The following is a 10,517-nucleotide window of genomic DNA, read 5'->3' as shown; positions in this document are numbered from 1 at the left end:
CGATTCTAAAACTCAATTCGGAGTATGCGTTCGCGCAACTTCGATCAAACCTTCTTAATATAAAAGTGTTGCTAGTAGGACGTTAAATTAAATTTAGTTCATATAGCCCGAGGTGTGCCATCCATAATTTAATCATACGTGGCCCTCGTGTTAATTCCATAACCTAGATATAAAAATGACAATGGTTTGTAGTTTGCTTTTGGCACGTTTAATATACTATCGTGGTTGTGGACACGTTCGCGTGACATGGTTACGATTTTCTAAAAACAAAACTGGAGTATGCGTTCGCGCAACTTCGACCAAATATTCTTAATAATAATAAAGCGTTATTAATTATGGACACGTTCGCGTGACAAGATTTTTGACGCGCCAAACAAATTGGTACACGTACGCGTGACTTGTTTCAAGATAATTTTCTTAATTAAAAAGCGGTAAAAGGTAAATGCACATAGGTTCTAAAATGAGTAATTAAACAATTTTGATTAAGCCAAGTATGATCAAAGCGACCGTGCTGGAACCACGGAACTCGGGAATGCCTAACACCTTCTCCCGGGCTACCAGAATTCCTTACCCGGATTTCTGTGTTCGCAGACCGTAAATAGAGTCAAACTTCCTCGAGTCGGGATTTTAAACCGGTTACTTGGGACACCGTAAATTATCTCAAGTGACGACTCTGAATCTTAAATAATGTCACGACCCAATCCCCGAACCCGGTCGTGATGGCGCCTCTCGTGAAGACAAGGCCAGCTAGACCAAAACGGAACACCTCTTTTAAACAGTTAATCATCATAACAGTAATAACATGTAATATGATACTCATAAATTGCGGGAATTTTAACGTTAACAACAGCAGGAACCATCCCGACACAGCCCAAACCGGGGTGTCACAAGTCACGAGCATCTATAAGAATGAAATTTCCACTTTACAGTCTAGAAATACACTGAACAAGAATAAAGAATAACATAGAAAGACAGTGGTGTTGCGAGCGCTGACAGTCACCTCGCTAAAACCTCTACAACTCTGCCTCAACACAGCCAATACCCGCGAGGTGCAGGGAGTAAAGTGAGTACTCCAACTCAGTGAGTAATAAAGGTAAATAATAACTGAGCAGCAAGAAATCACGTAAAGCAACCAACATGCTATATAGAAGTAGTGTAAAACTCCTTGAGAAAAAAATCAGTGAAACTGTGAATTCTTAGAAAATACCTTGACTCGGTTCTAAACCTCTTTTGAAAATGATCTTTTCAATAGTTGTGAAATAATTTCAAAACAATTAGTGCCTCTATGCACAGAAATCCACCCCTCGGGCACAAATACCATAGTTAAACAAGTAAAAGACAAGTAAGTATGCAAAATGAACACATAAACCTCGCCCCTCGGGCAATCATATCGAATAGTACCAGCCTCTCGGGCACAAATTAGTTCATGGTCAGCCATGGAAAGATAAAACACCTTTATTTACAGAGTTTTCTTGGCTTTTATCTTTCCAATATATTGGAGATACCCACAATCTCTATAATATCAAATCCGTTCCATTTTGATGTTGAATGACATTTTGACAATTTTAGTCGTTTGTTAATGAAAAGATGGAGATTTTAGTCAAATAATTTAAATGTGATTTTTTGTTAATTTAAAAACATTTTGACAGATTCTTTTATTTCACCTCATTTGTCTCAATATTGAATTTCTCATTGCTCTGCTTTTTTCATTAATTAACAATGACGTATTCTTCATTTCATTGCATTTGTCTTTACCTGGAATTCGACGATGTGATATAAATTGTTTGCAAATTAGCCTGTGCATGAATTAATCATGAAATCTCTTTTAGCAAAAAATACTCCATAATCATGGCCTCTCAATAATCTCAAATTTTAGGAAGAATAATGAACAATTGTAGCTTGCTTTAGGCGCAATTAAATACACCATCGTGATTGTGTATACGTCAGCGTAACATAATCACGATTTTAAAACTCAATTCGGAGTATGCGTTCGCGCAACTTCGATCAAACCTTCTTAATATAAAAATGTTGCTAGTAGGCCGTTAAATTAAATTTAGTTCATATAGCCCGAGGTGTGCCATCCACAATTTAATCATATGTGGCCCTCGTGTTAATTCCATAACCTAGATATAAAAATGACAATGGTTCGTAGTTTGCTTTTGGCATGTTTAATATACTATCGTGGTTGTGGACACGTTCGCGTGACATGGTTACGATTTTCTATAAACAAAACCGGAATATGCGTTCGCGCAACTTCGACCAAATATTCTTTACTAATAATAAAGCATTATTAATTATGGACACGTTCGCGTGACATGATTTTTGACGCGCCAAACAAATGGGTACACGTACGCGTGACCCATTTCAAGATAATTTTCTTAATTAAAAAGCAGTAAAAGTTAAATGTGCATAGGTTCTAAAATGAGTAATTAAACAATTTTGATTAAGACAAGTATGATCAAAGCGACCGTGCTGGAACCACGGAACTCGGAAATGCCTAACACCTTCTCCCGGGTTAACAAAATTCCTTACCCGGATTTCTGTGTTCGCAGACCATAAATAGAGTCAAACTTCCTCGATTCGGGATTTTAAACCGGTGACTTGGGACATCGTAAATTATCTCAAGTGACGACTCTGAATCTCAAATAATGTCACGACCCAATCTCCAAACCCGGTCGTGATGGCGCTTCTCGTGAAGACAAGGCCAGCCAGACCAAAACAAAACACCTCTTTTAAACAGTTAATCATCATAATAGTAATAACATGTAATATGATACTCATAAATTGCGGAAATTTTAACGTTAACAACAGCAGGAACCATCCCGACACAGCCCAAACCGGGGTGTCACAAGTCACGAGCATCTATAAGAATGAAATTTCCACTTTACAGTCTAGAAATACACTGAACAAGAATAATGAATAACATAGAAAGACAGTGGTGCTGCGAGCGCTGACAGTTACCTCGCTAAAACCGCTACAACTCTGCCTCCACACAGCCAATACCTGCGAGGTGCAGGGAGTAAAGTGAGTACTCCAACTCAGTGAGTAATAAAGGTAAATAATAACTGAGCAGCATGAAATCACGTAAAGCAACCAACATGCTATATAGAAGCAGTGTAAAACTCCTTGAGAAAAAATCAGTGAAACTGTGAATTCTTAGAAAATACCTTGGCTCGGTTCTGAACCTCTTACGAAAATGATATTTTCAATAGTTGTGAAATAATTTCAAAACAATTAGTGCCTCTATGCACAGAAATCCGCCCATCGGGCATAAATACCACAGTTAAACAAGTAAAAGACAAGTAAGTATGCAAAATGAACACATAAACCTCGCCCCTCATGCAATCATATAGAATAGTACCAGCCTCTCGGGCACAAATTAGTTCCTGGTTAGCCATGGAAAGATAAAACACCTTTATTTACAGAGTTTTTTGGCTTTTATCTTTCCAATATATTGGAGATACCCACAATCTCTCTGATATCAAATCTGTTCCATTTTGATGTTGAATGACATTTTGACAATTTTAGTCCTTTGTTAATGAAAAGATGGAGATTTTAGTCAAATAATTTAAATGTGATTTTTGTTAATTTAAAGACATTTTGACAGATTCTTTTATTTCACCTCATTTGTCTCAATATTGAATTTCTCATTGCTATGCTTTTTTCATTAATTAACAATGACATATTCTTCATTTCACTGCATTTGTCTTTACCTGGAATTCGACGATGTGATATAAACTGTTTGCAAATTAGCCTGTGCATGAATTAATCATGAAATCTCTTTTAGCAAAAAATACTCCATAATCATGGCCTCTAAATAATCTCAAATTTTAGGAAGAATAATGAACAATTGTAGCTTGCTTTAGGCGCAATTTAATACACCATCGTGATTGTGTATACGTCAGCATAACATAATCACGATTTTAAAACTCAATTCGGAGTATGCGTTCGCGCAACTTCGATCAAAGCTTCTTAATATAAAAATGTTGCTAGTAGGCCGTTAAATTAAATTTAGTTCATATAGCCCGAGGTGTGCCATCCACAATTTAATCATACGTGGCCCTCGTGTTAATTCCATAACCTAGATATAAAAATGACAATGGTTCGTAGTTTGCTTTTGGCATGTTTAATATACTATCGTGGTTGTGGACACGTTCGCGTGACATGGTTACGATTTTCTAAAAACAAAACCGGAATATGCGTTCGCGCAACTTCGACCAAATATTCTTACTAATAATAAAGTATTATTAATTATGGACACGTTCGCGTGACATGATTTTTGACGCGCCAAACAAATGGGTACACGTACGCGTGACCCGTTTCAAGATAATTTTCTTAATTAAAAAGCAGTAAAAGGTAAATGCACATAGGTTCTAAAATGAGTAATTAAACAATTTTGATTAAGCCAAGTATGATCAAAGCGACCGTGCTGGAACCACGGAACTCGGGAATGCCTAACACCTTCTCCCGGGTTAACAAAATTCCTTACCCGGATTTCTGTGTTCGCAGACCATAAATAGAGTCAAACTTCCTCGATTCGGGATTTTAAACCGGTGACTTGGGACATCGTAAATTATCTCAAGTGACGACTCTGAATCTCAAATAATGTCACAACCCAATCTCTGAACCCGGTCGTGATGGCGCTTCTCGTGAAGACAAGGCCAGCCAGACCAAAACAGAACACCTCTTTCAAACAGTTAATCATCATAACAGTAATAACATGTAATATGATACTCATAAATTGCGGAAATTTTAACGTTAACAACAGCAGGAACCATCCCGACACAGCCCAAACCGGGGTGTCACAAGTCACGAGCATCTATAAGAATGAAATTTCCACTTTACAGTCTAGAAATACACTGAACAAGAATAATGAATAACATAGAAAGACAGTGGTGCTGCGAGCGCTGACAGTAACCTCGCTAAAACCTCTACAACTCTGCCTCCACACAGCCAATACCCGCGAGGTGCAGGGAGTAAAGTGAGTACTCTAACTCAGTGAGTAATAAAGGTAAATAATAACTGAGCAGCATGAAATCACGTAAAGCAACCAACATGCTATATAGAAGCAATGTAAAACTCCTTGAGAAAAAATCAGTGAAACTGTGAATTCTTAGAAAATACCTTGGCTCGGTTCTAAACCTCTTTTGAAAATGATATTTTCAATAGTTGTGAAATAATTTCAAAACAATTAGTGCCTCTATGCACAGAAATCCGCCCCTCGGGCATAAATACCACAGTTAAACAAGTAAAAGACAAGTAAGTATGCAAAATGAACACATAAACCTCGCCCCTCGGGCAATCATATAGAATAGTACCAGCCTCTCGGGCACAAATTAGTTCCTGGTCAGCCATGGAAAGATAAAACACCTTTATTTACAGAGTTTTTTTGGCTTTTATCTTTCCAATATATTGGAGATACCCACAATCTCTCTGATATCAAATCCGTTCCATTTTGATGTTGAATGACATTTTGACAATTTTAGTCGTTTGTTAATGAAAAGATGGAGATTTTAGTCAAATAATTTAAATGTGATTTTTTGTTAATTTAAAGACATTTTGACAAATTCTTTTATTTCACCTCATTTGTCTCAATATTGAATTTCTCATTGCTATGCTTTTTTCATTAATTAACAATGACATATTCTTCATTTCACTGCGTTTGTCTTTACCTGGAATTCGACGATGTGATATAAACTGTTTGCAAATTAGCCTGTGCATGAATTAATCATGAAATCTCTTTTAGCAAAAAATACTCCATAATCATGGCCTCTCAATAATCTCAAATTTTAGGAAGAATAATGAACAATTGTAGCTTGCTTTAGGCGCAATTTAATACACCATCGTGATTGTGTATACGTCAGCGTAACATAATCACGATTTTAAAACTGAATTCAGAGTATGCGTTCGCGCAATTTCGATCAAACCTTCTTAATATAAAAATGTTGCTAGTAGGCCGTTAAATTAAATTTAGTTCATATAGCCCGAGGTGTGCCATCCACAATTTAATCATACGTGGCCCTCGTGTTAATTCCATAACCTAGATATAAAAATGACAATGGTTCGTAGTTTGCTTTTGGCATGTTTAATATACTATCGTGGTTGTGGACACGTTCGCGTGACATGGTTACGATTTTCTAAAAACAAAATCGGAATATGCGTTCGCGCAACTTCGACCAAATATTCTTACTAATAATAAAGCATTATTAATTATGGACACGTTCGCGTGACATGATTTTTGACGCGCCAAACAAATGGGTACACGTACGCGTGACCCGTTTCAAGATAATTTTCTTAATTAAAAAGAGGTAAAAGGTAAATGCACATAGGTTCTAAATTGAGTAATTAAACAATTTTGATTAAGCCAAGTATGATCAAAGCGACCGTGCTGGAACCACGAAACTCGGGAATGCCTAACACCTTCTCCCGAGTTAATAAAATTCCTTACCCGGATTTCTGTGTTCGCAGACCATAAATAGAGTCAAACTTCCTCGATTCGGGATTTTAAACCGGTGACTTGGGACACCGTAAATTATCTCAAGTGGCGGCTCTGAGTCTTAAATAATGTCACGACCCAATCTCCGAACCCGGTCGTGATGGCGCTTCTCGTGAAGACAAGGCCAGCCAGACCAAAACAGAACACCTCTTTTAAATAGTTAATCATCATAACATTAATAACATGTAATATGATACTCATAAATTGTGGAAATTTTAACGTTAACAACAGCAGGAACCATCCAGACATAGCCCAAACCGGGGTGTCACAAGTCACGAGCATCTATAAGAATGAAATTTCCACTTTACAGTCTAGAAATACACTGCAAGAATAATGAATAACATAGAAAGACAGTGGTGTTGCGAGCGTTGGCAGTCACCTCGCTAAAACTTCTACAACTCTGCCTCTACATAGCCAATACCTGCTACCGGGTGAATATTTACATGCAACTGCACGTGAGGTGTAAAACATCACAATCTGAGTAAAACATGATGAATAAATATCATTTAAGTTTCAAATCTGAGTAAAAGTGGCTGAGTTTGTAAAACAGTAGATATCAACAGGACTGAGTTCAAATAATAAGTCAAGCAGTAAGGAAACAGTGATAAAAATCCCCGACGGGTTCAAATAGTTGGCACGAAGCCCAAATATGGCAATCAGCCCAAATCATGATGATAAAAAATGAATTTCAGTCAAATATTCAATAAAATCATCAATCGGGATGGACCAAGTCACAATCCCCAGTAGTGAAAGACCCCACGCTCATCATCCAGCGCGTATCTTGCCTCAATATAGCACTACGATGTGTAATCTGGGGTTTCAAACCCTCAGAACATCATTTACAACCATTACTCACCTCGAACTGGCTAATTCTCTAGCTCAGAACGCCTTTTCCCCTCGAATTGGCCTCCACGCGCGTCGAATCTATCCAAAATCAGAACGAATACGTCACAATATGCTAACGGAACAAAGCCCAAGCGAAAAATATCAAAAATCTCGAAATTAGCAAAACCCGAGCCCCGGGCCCATGTCTCAAAACCGGGTAAAATTTACATTTTCAGAATCCTCATATCCTCACGAGTCTAACCATACCAAAATTATCCAATTCCGATACCATTTGGTCTTTCAAATCATCATTTTACATTTTTTGAAAGGTTTCACAATTTTCTTCCCAAATTCCATCTCAAATCACGAATTAAATGATGAATTCAGTGATAGATTCATGTATTCTAGCCAAATCTGAGTTAAAATCACTTACCCCGATGAATTTCTTGAAAAACCTTCGAAAAATCGCCAAAATCCGAGCTCTCTAGGTCAAAATATTAAATAAAACCCAAAACCTCGTATTTATAGGTACCCCTCAGGTCTCAGCTACCGCGGGCCGCACCAAAACTCATGCGGTTCGCGCAAGCCAGTGCGGTCCGCGCAAAGGCAACGTGCGGTCGCACAGGCCTCCCTCTGCAGTGACAGACTTTAGTATTTTGGCCATAACCTTTGCTACAAATATCCAAATGGAGATATCTTTACCTTTCTGGAAACTAGACACGAATAGCTACAACTTTTGTTTTTGGATCACCTCAAAATTCCTTGTGGCTCAAACGATATGAGCTTCCGAAGTAGGACCAATGGAATGTTCTTCACCGCGGCCGCGCCCCACTTTGTGCGGTCCGCGCGATGCCTACCGCAGCCGTGCCCATGTTTGTGCGGGCCGCACAACACTCACTGCGGGCGCACTCACCTTTGTGCGGACCGCATGGGTGAATTCTAGGGCCTGCAACCCCTGTAGACCTGCTATAGCTATGATTTTTGCACTAAAAATATCCCAGAACCTACCCGGAACTTCAAACCAATTGTACCAACACATCTCATGACATCGTTCAAACTTGCTCAAAACTTTGGAACGCTCACAACAACATCAAATCACCAATTTAACATAGGATTCAGGCCTAAGAACTCCAAGAACTCTTAAATTATGCTTTCGATCAAAATGTCTATCAAATCTCTGAGGTAACCATTCTTCAATAATGTTGCCACTTCTTCCCGAAAGTGTCGGCAGCTCCCTATCCGATGGCCATTCATCCCATGGTATTCACACCATAAGTTGGGATCCCTCTCGTTAGGATTAGATCTTATCGGTCTCGGGAACTATGCCTCTTTGATGTTTCTCTTGGCTGGCACCAATTCTACTATACTAACTTTGAAGTTGTATACTGATAACTTGGGGTAAGAGGGATCCCGTGACCCCGACGTTTCTTTATCCTGCAGTGATCTATTATTTCGACCATGATCGGTCCTTCTGTCAATGGTGAACTTGTCTGGTGTCCGGAAGCCTCTGCCACATCCTTCAATCCACTCGTAGGGCAAAAAACCGACCCCTCGAAGTTTGTTTGTTCGTGTCGTAGTTATTTTTTGATTTTTCTCTATTTTTCTCCCGTCCTTTGATCGTCGATGGAAAGCTAACCTGATCCTTGATCCTTATTTTTGACTCGTACCAGTTGTGGACGTTGGCCTAAGTCGTTACTTGAAACTCAAGCAGGCTTAAATTATGCTTTCGAATGACCTGAAATTTTGCACACACATCCCAAATGACACAATGAAGCTGCTGCAACTCTCGGAATTCCATTCCAACCCCTATATCAAAATCTCTCCTATCAACCGGAATTTGCCGTAATGTCAATTTCGCCAATTCAAGCCTAAATCTTCTCTACAACTCCAAAACCCATTCCGAGCGCGCTCCTAAGTCACAAATCACCTTCTGAAGCTAACCGAACCATCGGAACTCACTTTCGAGCCTTCTAACACATAAGTCAACACCCAGTTGACTTTTCCAACTTAAGCCTTCTTAAAAGAGACTAAGTGTCTCATTTCTTACCAAATCCTCTCCGAACTCGAACTAATCAACTCGATCATATAAACACGGATAACAAAGTGTAAAGAAGCTGAAATGGGGGAAATGAGACGACGGGTCGAGTCGTCACAAATAAATAATTCTGTTTCGATTGTCACTTAAATGGAAAAAACTCCCTTATATACCCTTCCGGGGGTAGAAAAAGGAGGTGTGACAGGAATTACAAAGCTTGACAAAGAAGTTTTGGACAAGGAAAGGAAGCCAACACAAATATGGAGAAAGACTTGAAGATTGTCAACATGACACCATATTTTTAGGTGACGACAAAGAATGAAAGGGCTAATTTGGGCCTTCCGGCGTGCTAACAAAGATGGAAACACTGGTGCTTAGAATCTTTCCAGCTTATTTAGCTGAGATCTTTACACAAATTGTCGAACATATTTATTGTTTACTTTTTATAGCCATATATATAAATTATATATTTATTATACATAATTATACACATATAGTACATAAATTATGCATATATTGTACCTCTACCTGGTATTTTTAGTTTAACTGGTTAGATTGACGGCTATTAAGTGGTTAGATGGACGACTATTTAGATAAATTTTTCTATTTAGCTCAAAGGCCAAAGCCCATCTTCACTTGTTTTCCTAGTTTGAGTAGTTCATTATTGTTATGAAATACTTAATTATGGTGGATGTCCATAACACCTAAGGGAGTAATACCCAATACTCTTTAATATTATTTTCATAACTCCCACTACTTCAACACTTATTATTGTAACTCTCATACCTCTTTTATCTCTTCCATGATCTTCCTCCATGATCTCAAATGCTTAATGCCATGTTTATGGCAATCATTAATATACATGTATGTAATACTATAAATAAAGGATGAGAATTGATATAGTAGACACTTGAAACACTTGAAAGAAATAAGAATCTCTCATCTCTTGCTCTCTACATTCTTGTTTTATATTGTTATTTTGAGCTTAGTTTCTTAACACGGTATCAACATGAAGCTCTAACCAAGTGAGAAGATAACTTACTTGATGATAGAATTATGAATGGCCGAAAACCTTGAATCTATTTGGTTGAGCGTATGGGAATCTGGGCATATAGTATGCCATATCAATGTTATGTTCGCTTCTATTATACAGGGAGTAGA

The sequence above is a fragment of the Nicotiana sylvestris genome, chromosome 9 (genome assembly GCF_000393655.2).
Source record: "Nicotiana sylvestris chromosome 9, ASM39365v2, whole genome shotgun sequence".
NCBI classification, from domain to species: Eukaryota; Viridiplantae; Streptophyta; class Magnoliopsida; order Solanales; family Solanaceae; genus Nicotiana; species Nicotiana sylvestris.
This window is presented reverse-complemented; position numbering follows the sequence as displayed.